The sequence below is a fragment of the Thunnus albacares genome, chromosome 18 (genome assembly GCF_914725855.1).
Source record: "Thunnus albacares chromosome 18, fThuAlb1.1, whole genome shotgun sequence".
NCBI lineage: Eukaryota > Metazoa > Chordata > Actinopteri > Scombriformes > Scombridae > Thunnus > Thunnus albacares.
The window spans coordinates 23,759,299-23,773,651 of NC_058123.1; the positions used below are offsets into that span (position 1 = coordinate 23,759,299).

Here is a 14,353-nt window from a genome sequence, read left to right on the forward strand (position 1 = left end):
TTTGCCCCTCTTGTCCTCAGCCGCCCACCTCCAGCTTGCTCAGGTTACCGGAGCGGAGAATCTCGCTCTCACCTCAGGCTATGTTTAAAATAATCCCTGTTTTTTTTTTTTTTTTTAGCTCTGAATGGCCAAGGATCTCAGGTGCAGCTTCTTTTTTTTTTTCTTTAACAGTGAGCAAGAGGGAGAATCATGTTAACATATGCCATTGGAGAACGCCACTGGCTAAGTCCTCCAATCGACCTGCTCCGTGTGTGATTAGGCTAGTGAAGCTGAGCCCTGAACACAGATCGAAGAGGGTACACTCTCAATATGGATGCGAGCCGTGCCTGCCGCGGCCACATCCAGCTGCTTCTATTGATTTTTTTGTCCTCAATTATATAATAGAAGCTCTGTTCTGGATTTGAACTTAAATCACATAGTTTGGTGAGCGAGCATGTCCTATAAATCAAGAAAGCATTTTGACTCATATGAAATAGGATTTTTATCGACTGCGTTTGGCAGCCCCTCTGGAGAGATTTGCATGACCACTGTGCGCCAGCGTGTTCGTGTTCTGCGCGTGATACAAAAGTGTATGTCTGTAGTTTTTTTTTTCCCCCTTCTTCTTTTGTTCCAGGTGATTGGACTAAAGACAAAGAGGCACTGACACAAAACTTTGAGTGTGCAGTTCAGCAAGCCACAACTCAAGCTCTCACAAATCTGTTTTCAAAAGCCTTTGGATTAGTTCTCCCTGTACACAGTTGACTCTTCTAATTGGAAGACATCCACTTTTATAGCCATTTGATCCATTGGCAACTTTGTTGAAATACAGCCCTAAATTCTTTATCCTCGCAGGCATCTCGATACATTTTTTTTCTCTGCAGGTTAGGAGAATCATTGTGAGTGAAAACACAACGGGACACTTACCCGGTTTCATGGAAAAAATAATATTCAACTCAAGCCCAGCCATTTAAACTTCAGTCCAGTCCATGAAATGATCTACCAATGTGAAAACACAATTTATCTTCTAGTTCATCTCAACTTGATTAAAGAAATTCTGGTGACAAAATGTTGAAATGGGCAAAATCTTCATCTTCTTTCCTTCTGACTCTTGTTTAGATACTAATAATAAAAATAATTTTCATCTTTAAATAACCAGACTTTTTGAAGGAAACAGCTTGATAATTTGGGAAATTTGCTTAGATGAGAAAACAGACACTCTAATGTTGGTAGGCTATGAAGCAGGAGATGGTTAGCTTAGCTTAGCATAAAGACTGGACACAGGGGGGAATAACTATCCTGGCTCTTTCTAAAGATAACAAAATCCTCCTACTAGCACCTCTAACACTCATTAATTAACGCATTATATTGCATTTGCTTAATCTGTACAAATGAAAGTTACGGTTTTACAGAAAGTTATGTGCAGTATCAATCTTCTCATCTAACTCTCGGCAAGTAAGCATATTTCCCAAAATGTTTGAAAATTCTTTTAAATGTATTGCATTTGTTTTGTGAAATATCATCTCCCTCTTTTTTCCATGCAAGTTAATGTTTTATTTCATGTATTAACTTTTATGTTTAGCAGAGCTGAAAAAACACAAAGCCGGCAGTTTACAGTAAATGTCCTCTTATGATGGACTAAGCTCAACTATTTGATTTTTTTTCAATCAGATTTTTAGCCTTGTTTTAGTATTTAAAATGAGGAAGAAACAGCGACCCCATACAAATACAGTGTTACACTATATTTGCAGTCATTATTCACACATTTGACACACTGTAACATCACCTCATCTATTTCACAGACATCTTTCATCACTACGTTATATGACTGTCACTGTAACTGAAGTATTTCATGCCCTATAGACCTGGTAAACTGACCCATCGTGCTCTGCTCATGGAGCACAAATATCGACCTAATTTCAAGCGGCCAGTCCTTCCAGTAAACGAGAGCACTGTCATTATCACCGAGTGCCATCAGACACCTGGAGGGAGGAGGACGGTGAAGAGGTGGTGGCCGAGGATGGCCGGGAGTTCGGTTCGGTGGGGAGGGAGGGTAACCTGAGCCTCAGATGCTAATCTTGCTGCGCTCCGGCATTTTGGGGGATAATTGTAGCCCTGGCTGAGCTCAGGTGATGATGCAGGCGATCCGCTGGAGTTAAGCCCTGTCGTTCTTGCCAGTTTGCTCTTCTTCGCCTCACCTGTCCTTCCCCCTCTGCATGGTCTTAATCTCTTTTCCCTTCCTATATCCTCCCCTCCTCCCTCCATATGAATATTCCCCAGAATGCCTGACAAGCCCGCAGTAAGAGGCGGTGGGGAAGGGTCGTGGGCGTAACTTTAGCTGGAGTAATGAGGCCTAATCCCCTGCTGACTGGGGCCTGTTTAAACAGCTCCTGGCTGAGCCACCCAGTAATGGAGTAATTAACCCCAGCGCCCTCTTCTGCCCGGCAGTTCTGGTCCTCCACAATGAACGCCCCCCATATTCCACTCAGCCTACATTGCTGCTTTGTCATTGTTCTGGATGTGATGGGAAGGAAGATGGGAATTTATGGAAAAACACTGATGGGAAATAAGTTTGAGATAGAGTGCAGACTAATGCAATGCAACCCTTCACAGCCTAATGCTGCACCTCCCTGACATTGTCTTTGTAGTGACTGGTCTTTATGTGAGGAAGCATTATCATGTATGCTATGTGAGGAAACAGTAATGGGAACAGTTCAAGGTTCAAGGGTCATTATAAGTGCTGTGAATCACTCAACAGGCAGAGTATTCAGGTACGAAACATATCTCTCTCCACTGATCTGATTTCCAGACAATCATACACGGCAGATTCTTTGTATTTGCTTTTGGTGGCCTCACGAAAACAATCAGCACAATCAAACAGCATACACTACACACAGGCATCCCATCAAGCCAATAGGAAAAGCCTTGTGTGTTCATGTCCCGGCTCTTGCCGTCTCCAGCCAACTTAACGCGGAGAGGCGCTGAGGCGTTTGAAGTAAGCAGCCACCACACATTATGCCAGATGAAATGCTATCATGCGTGGTCGCTGAATGGTTTGTGTCATTAAGAGAATAAGGCAAACAGGGAGCCGAGCGCGCTCAGAACCTGCCTGCTCGCACGCCTTTCTGAGGGGAAGGCAAGATTAAGGGGATGTTCAGAGGCTCTCGTCTGTCAAGACTTCAAAGATGCCATCGACACTCCTTGTTTCTGCCGGCGCAGCGACCAAATCGCACACACTCTGCCGCCTCTGTGGCTGTCAAAGCTCCTCTGACATCCCCTTTATCAGGTATACAGGCTTTAATCCAGACACAGATAAATAAATCAACACACAGGGGTCCCGTTCTTTGCAGCACCTCCTGGTGGCAGGGTATCTGTACAGCCAAGAAACGGGGAAAAATATCAAGAAGTCATTAGTCTTCCGCTGGGGACAACAAAGAAAGGCCAATTTCACAGTACAGAAAGGATAATTAATGCACAATTGTCAAATACAGACAAGCTAAGAAGTGAATTAACCAATAAGCACTGCGTTTTTTCTCTTGGCAGTCACGTCAGATGATTCAGTGCAGATAACAAGCGAAAAAATTAAATCAGCAGTGGCATCAAGGCTTACACTCGCTGAATTGGGCTCATCTCCTGCATGCCTGAATTGAATTTCAAAGTGTCTCTATCAGTTTCTACAAACAGAGAAATGTGTTGCTTTCCACCTTTTTTTTTTTTTTTTTTGCAGGAGCAGAGATCCATTTTGACAACCAGTGCAACATCTGGAGCAGACAGATGAGAGGAGAACAGAGGAGTTTGAATTAGAGTTGACACGTCGACATGCAGGCAGACACGGCGCACATCAGAGCCAGCCCTGAGCGCTGGGATGGACACATCAGTCTGTTTGGATATCGGCGAATCCTGAGTGCGAAAAAACACAGCTGAGCGGGTACGGCGGGAAGCAATCTGAGATATCGACAATGAAATAAATACAGAGGAACAAACCAAAGAAGCAGCAGTGTGTACCCAATATGACTGCTTTAACTCGTAGAGAACTTCCCGGGAAGCAAGGAGAAAAAAAAAAAAAAAAAAAAAAGCACAAGCTGGAAAGGCAGAGTGTTGTACCTGTCTGGGTGTATTTCCGTTGGTTCTTTTCATTTTATTTTAACAGCAAAAGCAAGGCAGACAGAGATCACCACAACCGAAATATGATGTCTGAACTGAGAAGAGAGATCTGTTGTTCCATTGTTCTGTTTGTTTGTTTTGAAGACCGGTCTGGCAGCGGAAAGCACATCCCTTTCAGAATACAAAAGATGCCTTAGAGGCAACATAAGTGAAGTTTTATGCTGATGACTGACTGTTTGACAAACATCGGAGGCGAAACTGCAACTCCGTTCAGCGAGGAAGAGGAAGAAGGCAATGGAAAAAAAAAAAAATAACAGGGGTACCTGGATAATGTGTAAAAGAAATAGAGAAAAAACAGGTGCTTGAAAACTGAGGGAGTGAGAGGACAAAAAAAAACTAATTTATATCCTATAAGAGGAGTGTGAGGCACCCAGGGGGGCCCTGTAAATTGTGAAAAATTAAAGGAGACGGATTCAAACTGTCCAATTTCCACTTCAAACAAACCCTGGGCTCCATGCTCCTGGAGAGGCTGCCTCATAACCAACACATAGCTTTAGAAAGAGGTGCCCCCCCACCCACCCCCTTCCCTTAACGACCACCTCCTTCCCTCCTCATCCTCCCCCCCCGCCTCTTCATCCCCTCTACAAGTCCACTACTGCAACCGCCACGTTTTTTTTTGTGCTTTTTCTTTCTTTCTTTTTTTTTTTCTGGTACTCTCCATTTCCTCAATAACCCCGCTCTCTAATTCCCCTAAGCACTGTACTGGTTACACTAGCCACTGTCTCTCCCCTGCCTAATTATACCCTTGTGAGTCTATTAATCAACTTGTGAATTATTTAAGAAGGAGAGCTCCTCTGCCTGTAACTGGCTTTGACACTGAAGGAGAGATGGAGAAGAGAAGAGAAAGGCAGCGGGTTGGAAGAGGGGGGGGGGGGGGGGGGGGGGGGGGGGTGGAAGCTAAAGCGAGGGGGGACAAAGGAAAGGAGGAAGTCAGTAGGTGGGTGGGTGGAAGGAAGGAGAGAATAGAAAGGAAATTAAAAGAAAAGAAAAGGGAGATGGAATCGGGGTCTTCTTGCGTATGTCCCCTAAGGACTGGGCTGCCGGTGCAGCGCTGCACCTAGACAAGACAAAACCCCCATCAACATTCACCCTGTTTGGTTTTTTTTGTTGTTGTTGTTTTTGTTTTTTTTCCTTTCTCCCCCATCCCACCCTCTATTTTCATGCATAAGTTTTCATGATAAACAGGAAATTCATGAATATATGGAGTGATACAGTGAGAAATGGAGGAGGGGGGGAGACAGAGGGTGAGGTGAAGGAAGAGAAAGAAGAGTGAACAGTCGAAGCCAAGAAGAGTGAGCTGAGACTGGGAGGGAATTATGTAGACAGCAAGATGCTCACACATACACGAGCAGAAGCAGTCACATACATTTACACACACACACAACTTCACATTGCAGGCAAACCGGGGTCCTTCCACTGTTTGACAGGAGGCAACATCTCCCCAGAGCAGCAGATACACATGGCGATGGTGGTGGTGGTGATGATGATGATGATGGTTGTGGTTGTTAGTGTGCCGCAGTCTGTCCTCCTCCTGCTCCCCTGGTCCCTCCCGTTGCAGCCGCTACTCATCAGTCGAGAGGAGAGCCCGACCCTTCTAATGACTCCCATCGACACTGACGCCCACCATAAGCAGCCGGGGCAGGAAGAAACAAGCGTGAAAGTGAGATCATTATTATTTTCATAATGTTTTGTGCTCTCAGTCGGACCCCTGGCGCATCGCAGCGCTGCCCGCAGAATCATAATGAAGTTTGAGGAGTGTTTTGGGGGCCGAAGAGAAGTAGTTTATTTCAAAGTCAGCGTGCCAGTTTAAAGGGTCAGTTCACACAAATTACAAAAAAATGTGTATTTTCCCCATTTACCTGTAGTCATGTCTAATTATTAAGAGAATTTTTGTTTTATTTGCCCAAGTTTTGACAAATCTGCCTGCACCCAAATACACTGGAGGTAAATGGAATATAATTTGCTGTCCTCACAACACTTTCACTTTTCTTTGAAACTACTCTACCAAAGAAATAGTCCTTGTGAAAAAACTGTTGACAGTGTGTTCTATGAATTTTACAGTGTGCTACTGTTTCTTGAGAGAGACGTTACTGAATTTTTTAAATGCCAATTTTCAATTCTGTGAGCACCACAAATGAAATTCCAATCACCTCCATTGTACTGGTGTGGAGGCAGATATCTCAAGAGACGGATATCTCAAAACCTGGGCAAATAAACAAAAACTATCCTCATGGCTAGAAACCACAGGTAGGTAAGTGTGAAAATATGTTTTCTAGTCATTTGGGTGAACTGGCTCTAACACTTCACACTCACCCATGTTTACTGAGCAACCCCAGCCTGTGGGCTGCATGCTTGTGTGTTTTCAGAGAGGGTGGTGTGTGCACATCTTGTGTGTGCGTGAGTAGCACATCTCATTAGGCCTGAGCGGTGCTGTTGTCTGAGAGGGTACGAAAGTCCATACTGCTCCGTCTCTGTGGGATGTTTATTAAATTAATAAAAAGTTGCTCAAGGCGAGCTGTACCGGGGAATGCCCAGGGCTCGGCCGTGATTGGCACTCTCCGCCGCCCTGCGTTCTCTCTAGGGTCCGCCTGCGTTTGCTTTAACTAACTGGCCGTGACTGAGGAGAGCAGGCTGACATGAAGCCCCTCTCTGTCTCTGTACTCCCCCCTCCCCCCTCCTTCTCCTCCCATCCATCTCACCACTCCTCTGTCTGACTAGGCCCGGTTTGCTTTGAATCGGGGGGGGGGGGGGCAATCAGTGAAAATAGACAGTGAAACCTCCAGTCGTTTCTTGTTTTGACAACAAGGAACTGTTAAGCTAATCAATTTAGTATCAATTTAGTTATAAAGTATCAATTAACCAACGTGAAATTTCAGCTCAGTGGGCCGTGGACAAAGATCATATGAAGCAGGTAGTAGCCTACAACATATCTGTCCTAAACGGTCTGCTGTAATCAGTTTCTGAATACATTAGTGATGAAAAATGGGTCATTCTGTTGCTGAATCATGCTTTGTTTTAAATCCGCAAACCCCAGTTTAAATAGTTACTCAGTATGTTTTGGACTTTGAGGAGGCGGCAAATGTAATCATCTAAACCACTCCCTGTTGTTTGTTGATTGGTCTGGCTTCTTTGGTGGATGTTTTTCAGACTAAAAACAAAAGCTGAGCTCATGAGATTTAAGCTGGCTCAACGAGGCTACTGATCATATTTTCAACTTTCTGTTTTAGATCCACATGGTTTCACGCTCTGAACAGAATTGTTATTCAGCGTGGACTGGAAGTCCTTGCTTACCGGTGATTTCTGATTTATGTCTGTTGTTCTACTGTTTCTGTTAACCCTAATTTTTAGCTTGCAGCTTGTAACCTGAAAACCCACCAGGACAACTGAGCAGGAGGTTGAGGCCTGCGGACAAGAAAGGAGGGAAGCAGACAGGGCAGAGGTCATGGAGAGGAGACGGTATTTATATCGAAAGAGAATAATCAGACAGGCAGGGGTGGAGAAGACTCCAGAGGGGAAGATGAGTCTTGTTTGTTTGAGAAAAAAAACAGAAAAAATTTAGTCATTATACAACCATTTCTCACTTCACACAAACACTTTATTTAGACTACCGGCATTATGTTCCAATTAAACACAAAAGAAAAGTCTGGCATTTCAAACTCTTCAGAGAAATCTGCATATTGCCTTTCAGGAAAAAAAAAAAGAAACAAAGGGAAAAATTAAAATATATTATCATCTTTTAAAAATCCTTTTAAAAATAAACAAGACAAACACAAACAAAACACAACAAAAAAGCCCCACTCTGTCTCTTTCACTTTATATCTCTCTGTCTATCTCCCTCTCTCTAGCTCGGCTGGGCGACTCTCTGAGGAGGAGGAAGCTGAGAGAACTCATTTGCATATAAACTGTGAGAGGCAGGGATTGTCATCGGCGGCACATTAGACGCAAGGAGCGCGAAGGGAGAGGATTTTCATGTGCAAATTTCAGCCTTGCCAACTCTGTGCATTATTATTTCATCAGCGCCTGAGAAGGAAACCCCTCCGATCCCCAAACCCCGCCATCATCCCCACGGACACTTCAAGATTCAGACCAAATCCCCCCGCTGTGCCTCTTCCCCAGAAGGCCCCACTACTGAGTAGCTGTTTACACCGGGGCCCACGACGCAGGAGGAGACAATCTGCCTCCGAGAGGGGCACAAGATCAGATAAGAGGGAACCGCAGGAAGAGGGAACAGATATACACCAGTTGTGACCAGCAATATTGGTGTTCCTTGCATTAATTGCTTGTAAACTGCGAGGCTGGAGGCTTGCTGGCTTTCAAGTTTAAAAAGGAGATTACAGCCAATTAGCAGGGCCTCTGAAAACCCTTTACTGCCTGGGGAATAGCGGCTGATCCCTAATGTGGGACAGCTGTGAGCAACAAAGGAACAGTCGCAGTCCTGCTTTTGAAAAAACACACACTCGCAAGCAGAGCACTTTCAAAACACACACATATTGTATGCACTCACGTATAATCTCACATGCAAACAAACAAAAAAAAAACCCTTCATTGATAGCACTAGCTGCAAAGAAGTGCTATAACGGCATGAAAAATGAATGAGTACATGACTGTAACTATGCAAACAGACACAAACGCGCACAAAGTACGCACACGTTCCCAAAGTGACAAAATGGGAACAGACAGGGAGGTAAATATGTTTTAAAAAGTGAAGGGAAAACGTTTGTGGGTTGGGGAACGTATTTCATCCTTTTAAATCAATTTGTCAGGTTCTTCTTGGAGCCGCGTTACCAAAAGAGCCGAGTGTTTCCCTGTAAACTGCCATCTTTAATTTCTTTGTCTGACGTGCTCCACTGTACCACGACACACCAGAGACCGAGTGTGAGGTGAGCAAAAGGTTCAAAGCCCAGATGGGAGCAGCGCCTGTGTACCCCTGAGCACCGTGGATTACCTCATTCACTCTCATGTCAAACAGAAGGCAGGAAGAGGAGGAACACAAGTCGAAAGATCTCCACAGGCTCCGTAATCTACGACGATTTATGCCGAGCCCCGCGACTCCCACATTACGAGTCTCGCTGATTTCCTTTCTTCCTCTTTATCTTTTCTCCTCCTGTGTTTCATACCACTTTCTGTCTGTTTTCCGTCTGTGTACCTTTCTGTCATGTTCGCCGTGCACCTGCACATCCTCCGCTACACCCCGCCATCTTCCTCTGGCTCCCTCATCCCCGCACACACATTAGCAAAAACAGCTGTCTGCCAACTATTTCGACTTATGTGTAATGGGATTCAGATCCTCCATAAGTACCAAACAGCCGCTCCTAAAAGGGTCTGTGAAATGTAAGTGTCTAGGATAGCTTCTTAGTAAGGAGCTAAATAGTAACAAAAATGGGTTTGCGAAAGTACTTTGAAGGATTGTTCTCCACAGTGCCTCCACAAAATCTTTATGCTGTTATGAATTATCATCATTCAATTGTTTTTAAGTAATCTGTTAAAACTTTACCTTAACTGCTTCCCCATATGCAAAATAAAAGGATATACTCAGCCAAACTATACATGTGCGCTTGAATTTAAAAAAAAATACTGGTCCGCTGTTCAATTTATAACAGGAAATAAGTTAAGTTTTCAAAGGTGGCTAATTTAGCTAGGACCGTTCTTAAAGTGAGACTATGAAAACTTTCAGATGAAGAAACATTCTCTCTTTCAAAGTTGTATTCATAAATAATAAAACGCTTGCTCAATTCAATATACTTAGAGGTTTCGCTGCTCTAGTATTTGTTTGACCAGTAGCTAATGGTGGCTAATGTAAGCTAATGTTAGCTGATGTTAGCAAACTTTAGATAGATACTGCTGTTCACAGACTTTATGACTCTTCTTACTTATACTGCTGTTAAACTGTGTGTAGCTTGTCGCGGATAAACATTTCAACAGTTTTATCACAAAAGTAAAGTAAAATTGCCACATAGCCTATGTGTTCTTCCTCAGAGCTTAGAATCAATACACTGTTCTCAACAAAAAGTAACATAGCATTGGTTGTTTGTTCAAATTCTTAAATCAAACAGTGTTTACATGAGGTGTTCAGTACATGCAAGACTGAATCTTAAACACTGAATCCACAAACTAATCTGACTATACTGAATCACCATTGTCATTCACTGAGTAGCTTATAAACTCCCCTCACTGGTGACAGAAAGCACTGTTGTTGCTCAGCTGTGATATACAGTAAGCTATGTTATTTCATAGTTAAAAGTTTACTTAAAGCAGTGAAAGCCACAGAAAAATTATGATGTGGTAACTTGCAGGCCTAGAGCTGAATGATAAAATTCAAACCAGCAACAGACTAAACTTACTATTTAACAAAAGACAGCCAGAAGCACTGTAATGTCAAAGTTTTAAGAATGGTGATGTGATCACTTAGTAAAAAAGAAAGAACATAGTCGGTGAATACAAATCTTTAAACTGAACTGAGTAAAACCATTTGAATCAGTGACAGTGACTGGGTAGAGGGGAGTTTGGTTGTACTGTTCGAATTTATTTATTTATGTAAGATATTTATTGGTATTTATTAGGTTTATATTTGGGTGTGTAAACTCCCCTCTACCCACTTCCTGCTTGTTGCCCTCCTGGAACTATTAATAGATGTGCGAGCTGCTGGGGAATGCTTTTGCCTGAACATCCTGGGGGTAGGAGAACAGGCAGAGGTAAGTTTGTGCATGAAACCGACAGATTTCAATTTACTATTACAATTAGCTTATTTACTCGTTCAAAGACAAACGACCAGGTGCAACAGCTCAGCGTCCCCACCCTGGTACCCCAGACTCAAGCAAATTGCAATACACAAACAATCAATCAATAAATACCACGTGTGTTTATTTAACCTGGGTAATATATGCAAATCTGTGCATCAATTAACTATTTTTGTAATGCTACTTACTATTTACTAGAGATCTAGAAACGGCGACCCATCATTACACCAATACAGCTTTAATATGTTTTGGGTTAGGGTTAGATGCGTGATTTCACTTTAGTTTATGGTACAGCTGTTTTGTAATGTAAATACCCTCTAAGAAAGTCTAACAAGGGTAACAGTGGGAAACAAAGATGCAACGTCCTGGCAACTTCCATAATGTTACTGGGGTTAGATAGTAACACGGCATTAAATGGTCTGATGTTTAAGTAGCCTGCAGCATGTTACTAGACTACAGAGCACGGGACCAGCTGAAGACAGTGTTGGTATGTCTCAAGTGACAGATATGTGATTTCCCTTTAGTTTACAGTAAAGTTCTGTTGTAATGTGTCAGAAAATTACCAAACAGTGGGAAATAAAGATGCAATGTTCTGGCAGCTTCCATAGCATAATGTTACTGGGATTGGATGGTGACATGGCATTAAATGGTTTAACGTCTTAACTGGTATGGGAGTTGAGCGCTGAGGAAGGATGTATTACATTATGTATTACCTACAAACTCCACAGGACTCCGGAGAACATGCAGGCTATGAGGGAACGTGTCAAGTAGTGATGTGACCAGATGTGGTTTGACTTAAGTTTATGGTACAGTTTTCTTCATATGAGCAACAAATGACCCTGTAAGAACATTAAACTATGTAAGTAAAGGCCAAATAAATGTATTGTCCTCTGAGCCCTGTGTTTTGTCTATTATAAAGGCTATGCCCGACACAATATGGCATTAAATTCATCAGCCTATGTTGGTAGCATTACAATGTATTGTCTATTTATAACATAATTTTGTTGTATGGGTAGAATAGCATCTAACTGTAGTATATTGTGGATCTGATATGGAATTGTATTTGACTTCTTATTAGACTATGATCTTCTAAAATGGTGTCTAATAGTGTATTAGGATCTCTTATTTGGTTTCTGATTAGAGTATAATCTGGTCTTATAGTGTCTAAGTATAGTATATTTTGGGTCTAATACAGCATTATATGCAGTTTCTAATTACAGCATAATTTAGGTGTATGGTGTTTGTTTTTGTCTAATTTAATACAAAGTATGGCTTAATACGTCTTATTAGTGTACTGTAAAATAAAGTGCGACCCATTCTTGTGCCACACAGAAACCCTTTGGAGGTGTTTGTGTTGGATGGTGGTCCAACGAAGCGCAGGACTTTGACACGGGAGACACTGAAGATCTAGCATTGATCCAGGACTGTAGATATCACAGTCCTGCATAGCATGGTGGTTCTGCGCCATCTTTGATTTTACATGATTTGTAATATCAGGTGCCTGTTTTTCCCAGTTTATAGGTTGCAAAAAAGATTTCCTACCACAGCTGAGTTTGTATTTTTAGCATTCTGCTGAGACTGATGTCAGAGATCCAGGACAGTGATACAATACATAGTATCTTATCAGAGCTAAGAATGGTGGTGGTTTGGTTAAATATAGAAAAAGAGAACCTGATCTCACAGAAATACGTGAAATGAACACAACCTCTTAACATCACATTCTGTAGTGGTGGCATGTAATGTGTTAAAATTACATGTGTTAAGAGGTCATAGTCATTTCATGTATTTCTGTGAGATCAGCCTGCTTTTACAAATCACTGTTAAAAAATAATGATGTTTCATGGTGTGACAACACTGCAGTCAAGGTCTGGTTAGGTTTAGGCACAAAAATCACATTAGGGAGAGATCATGGTTTGGGTTAAAATGATCACTTGAAACGTGGTGTGGGTTAAAGTTACTACTTCCTTAAAGTTAGGCTACCTTTGTCATCATGGCAACAGTAAACACAACAACAATCATAGTTATGCTTTGTTTTTTTGTTTTTTTAAAGCTGTTTGCTCTCTGGTTGGAAATGGAAAGCAAACAGGAGTCTCCTGCATCTATCTATCTAGCCTGTGACCTCCAGTTATGGGACATTTGTCACCTTATATAGACATCATCTGAAGTACGTCACTTCTCTGTATCATATTTGTGTGTCTACCACAACAAAAGATCCTAATTGACTCTCCATTGGCATTATGTCCGCCGTACCAGCATGTAAGTTGTAACACATTATGTGCCATCACTACGTGATGCGGTGTTAAGAGGTTGTGGTCATTTCACGTATTTCTGTGAGGTTGGAGAAAGACATCTTATTTCATTTCACCTTCGATGTTTTTTTGTTTGTTTGTTTTGTTTTTTCTGTGTAAACTGTAAAAACATTTTAGTTGCCCCAGGAAGTTTTTGTGCTGAAAACCCAAATATAGAGAATATTATGCAGATTCATTCAATATGAACACATCACGAATGGTTCATTAAAAACATAATCAGGAGGAATTGTGTTTATTTTGAAATGTATTTGATGTAGCAAATTAGAATTATATAAATGTAATTTTTAGGAGACAGGGTTGAACAGAAGGTTACAATAAATAATTTTGTGGGCCTACACCTTACATACACCCATTATATATTCAAAAAATAAAATATAGAGACAGGCAGTACCATTTTTTTTTCAACTGCAGACTTCAATTACCTGCTTTTCTTAATGTTGCATGCCAATCATTTTGTTGAGTAGGTGTCCCATCTTCTCACTGTGCTCAGGGGAGTATTTGTTTATAGCGTGACCCTCTCAGGAAAGTCAACAGCTGTTTCCAGTCGGGCTTAGTGGCGACACCACCATCCTTCAACATGATGGGTTTCGCCTTTTAATGCATCGCAGTTAACCACATCCTAATTAGAACTAATGACTTGCTCGTTAAAGAGCTCTACAGCTAATTGGCATACTGAACTGCAAGCAGGGAAACACCACAAGGAGGTCAGGAATTAAAAAAATAATATGAAAGTTGTAAAACGGGGGGAGACTGACCAGAGAAAGCTGCTTACTTCTTATCAAACTGCATTTTTAATAAGAGATAATCAATATTCAAGGCAATGGATTTACCACAGTTTATATATCCATCAAGGATCATGAATACTTAATGCTTTAAAAAAATCAGAAACCCCAACACTCCAAAATTTTTATTCCCCAAGTTTATGGCAATCTGGCAAATCAGATATGATTAATTATAAATTGAACCATTACAGCGCGCTTCAGAAGCTCACGTTCACAAATTGCATCCACAACTGGGGTTGAACATGAATTTGTTCTCCTTGTATTCCTGCAGCTCGTATGCAAAGTCGCAGCTTCTGATTCACATGCAGGGTCCGTTCTGCACACTGTAGTTTCATTTAGATCAAAAAGACTCAAATAGACAGAATCACAGGATATCCAGAATATC

The 14,353-nt window shown here is 41.9% G+C and overlaps 1 long non-coding RNA gene across 5 annotated transcripts in view; it reads right to left on the bottom strand.

Annotated features, from left to right (window-relative positions):
• The window catches only part of LOC122967923, a 52,518-nt gene that overhangs the window by 16,389 nt on the left and 21,776 nt on the right, over nt 1-14,353 (bottom strand). The window contains exons 4-5 of one of the 5 annotated variants that reach the window (XR_006398717.1): nt 6,454-7,542; nt 4,712-5,753 (exon numbers count right to left, since the gene is read on the bottom strand). The exons of 2 other annotated variants lie outside the window; for them this stretch is intronic. This is a non-coding gene — a long non-coding RNA (uncharacterized LOC122967923). Of the gene's footprint in view, nt 1-1,511; nt 3,877-4,711; nt 5,754-6,453; nt 7,543-14,353 lie in introns of those variants that run through there. 2 more of the 5 variants (XR_006398719.1, XR_006398718.1) reach the window with 2 other exon arrangements.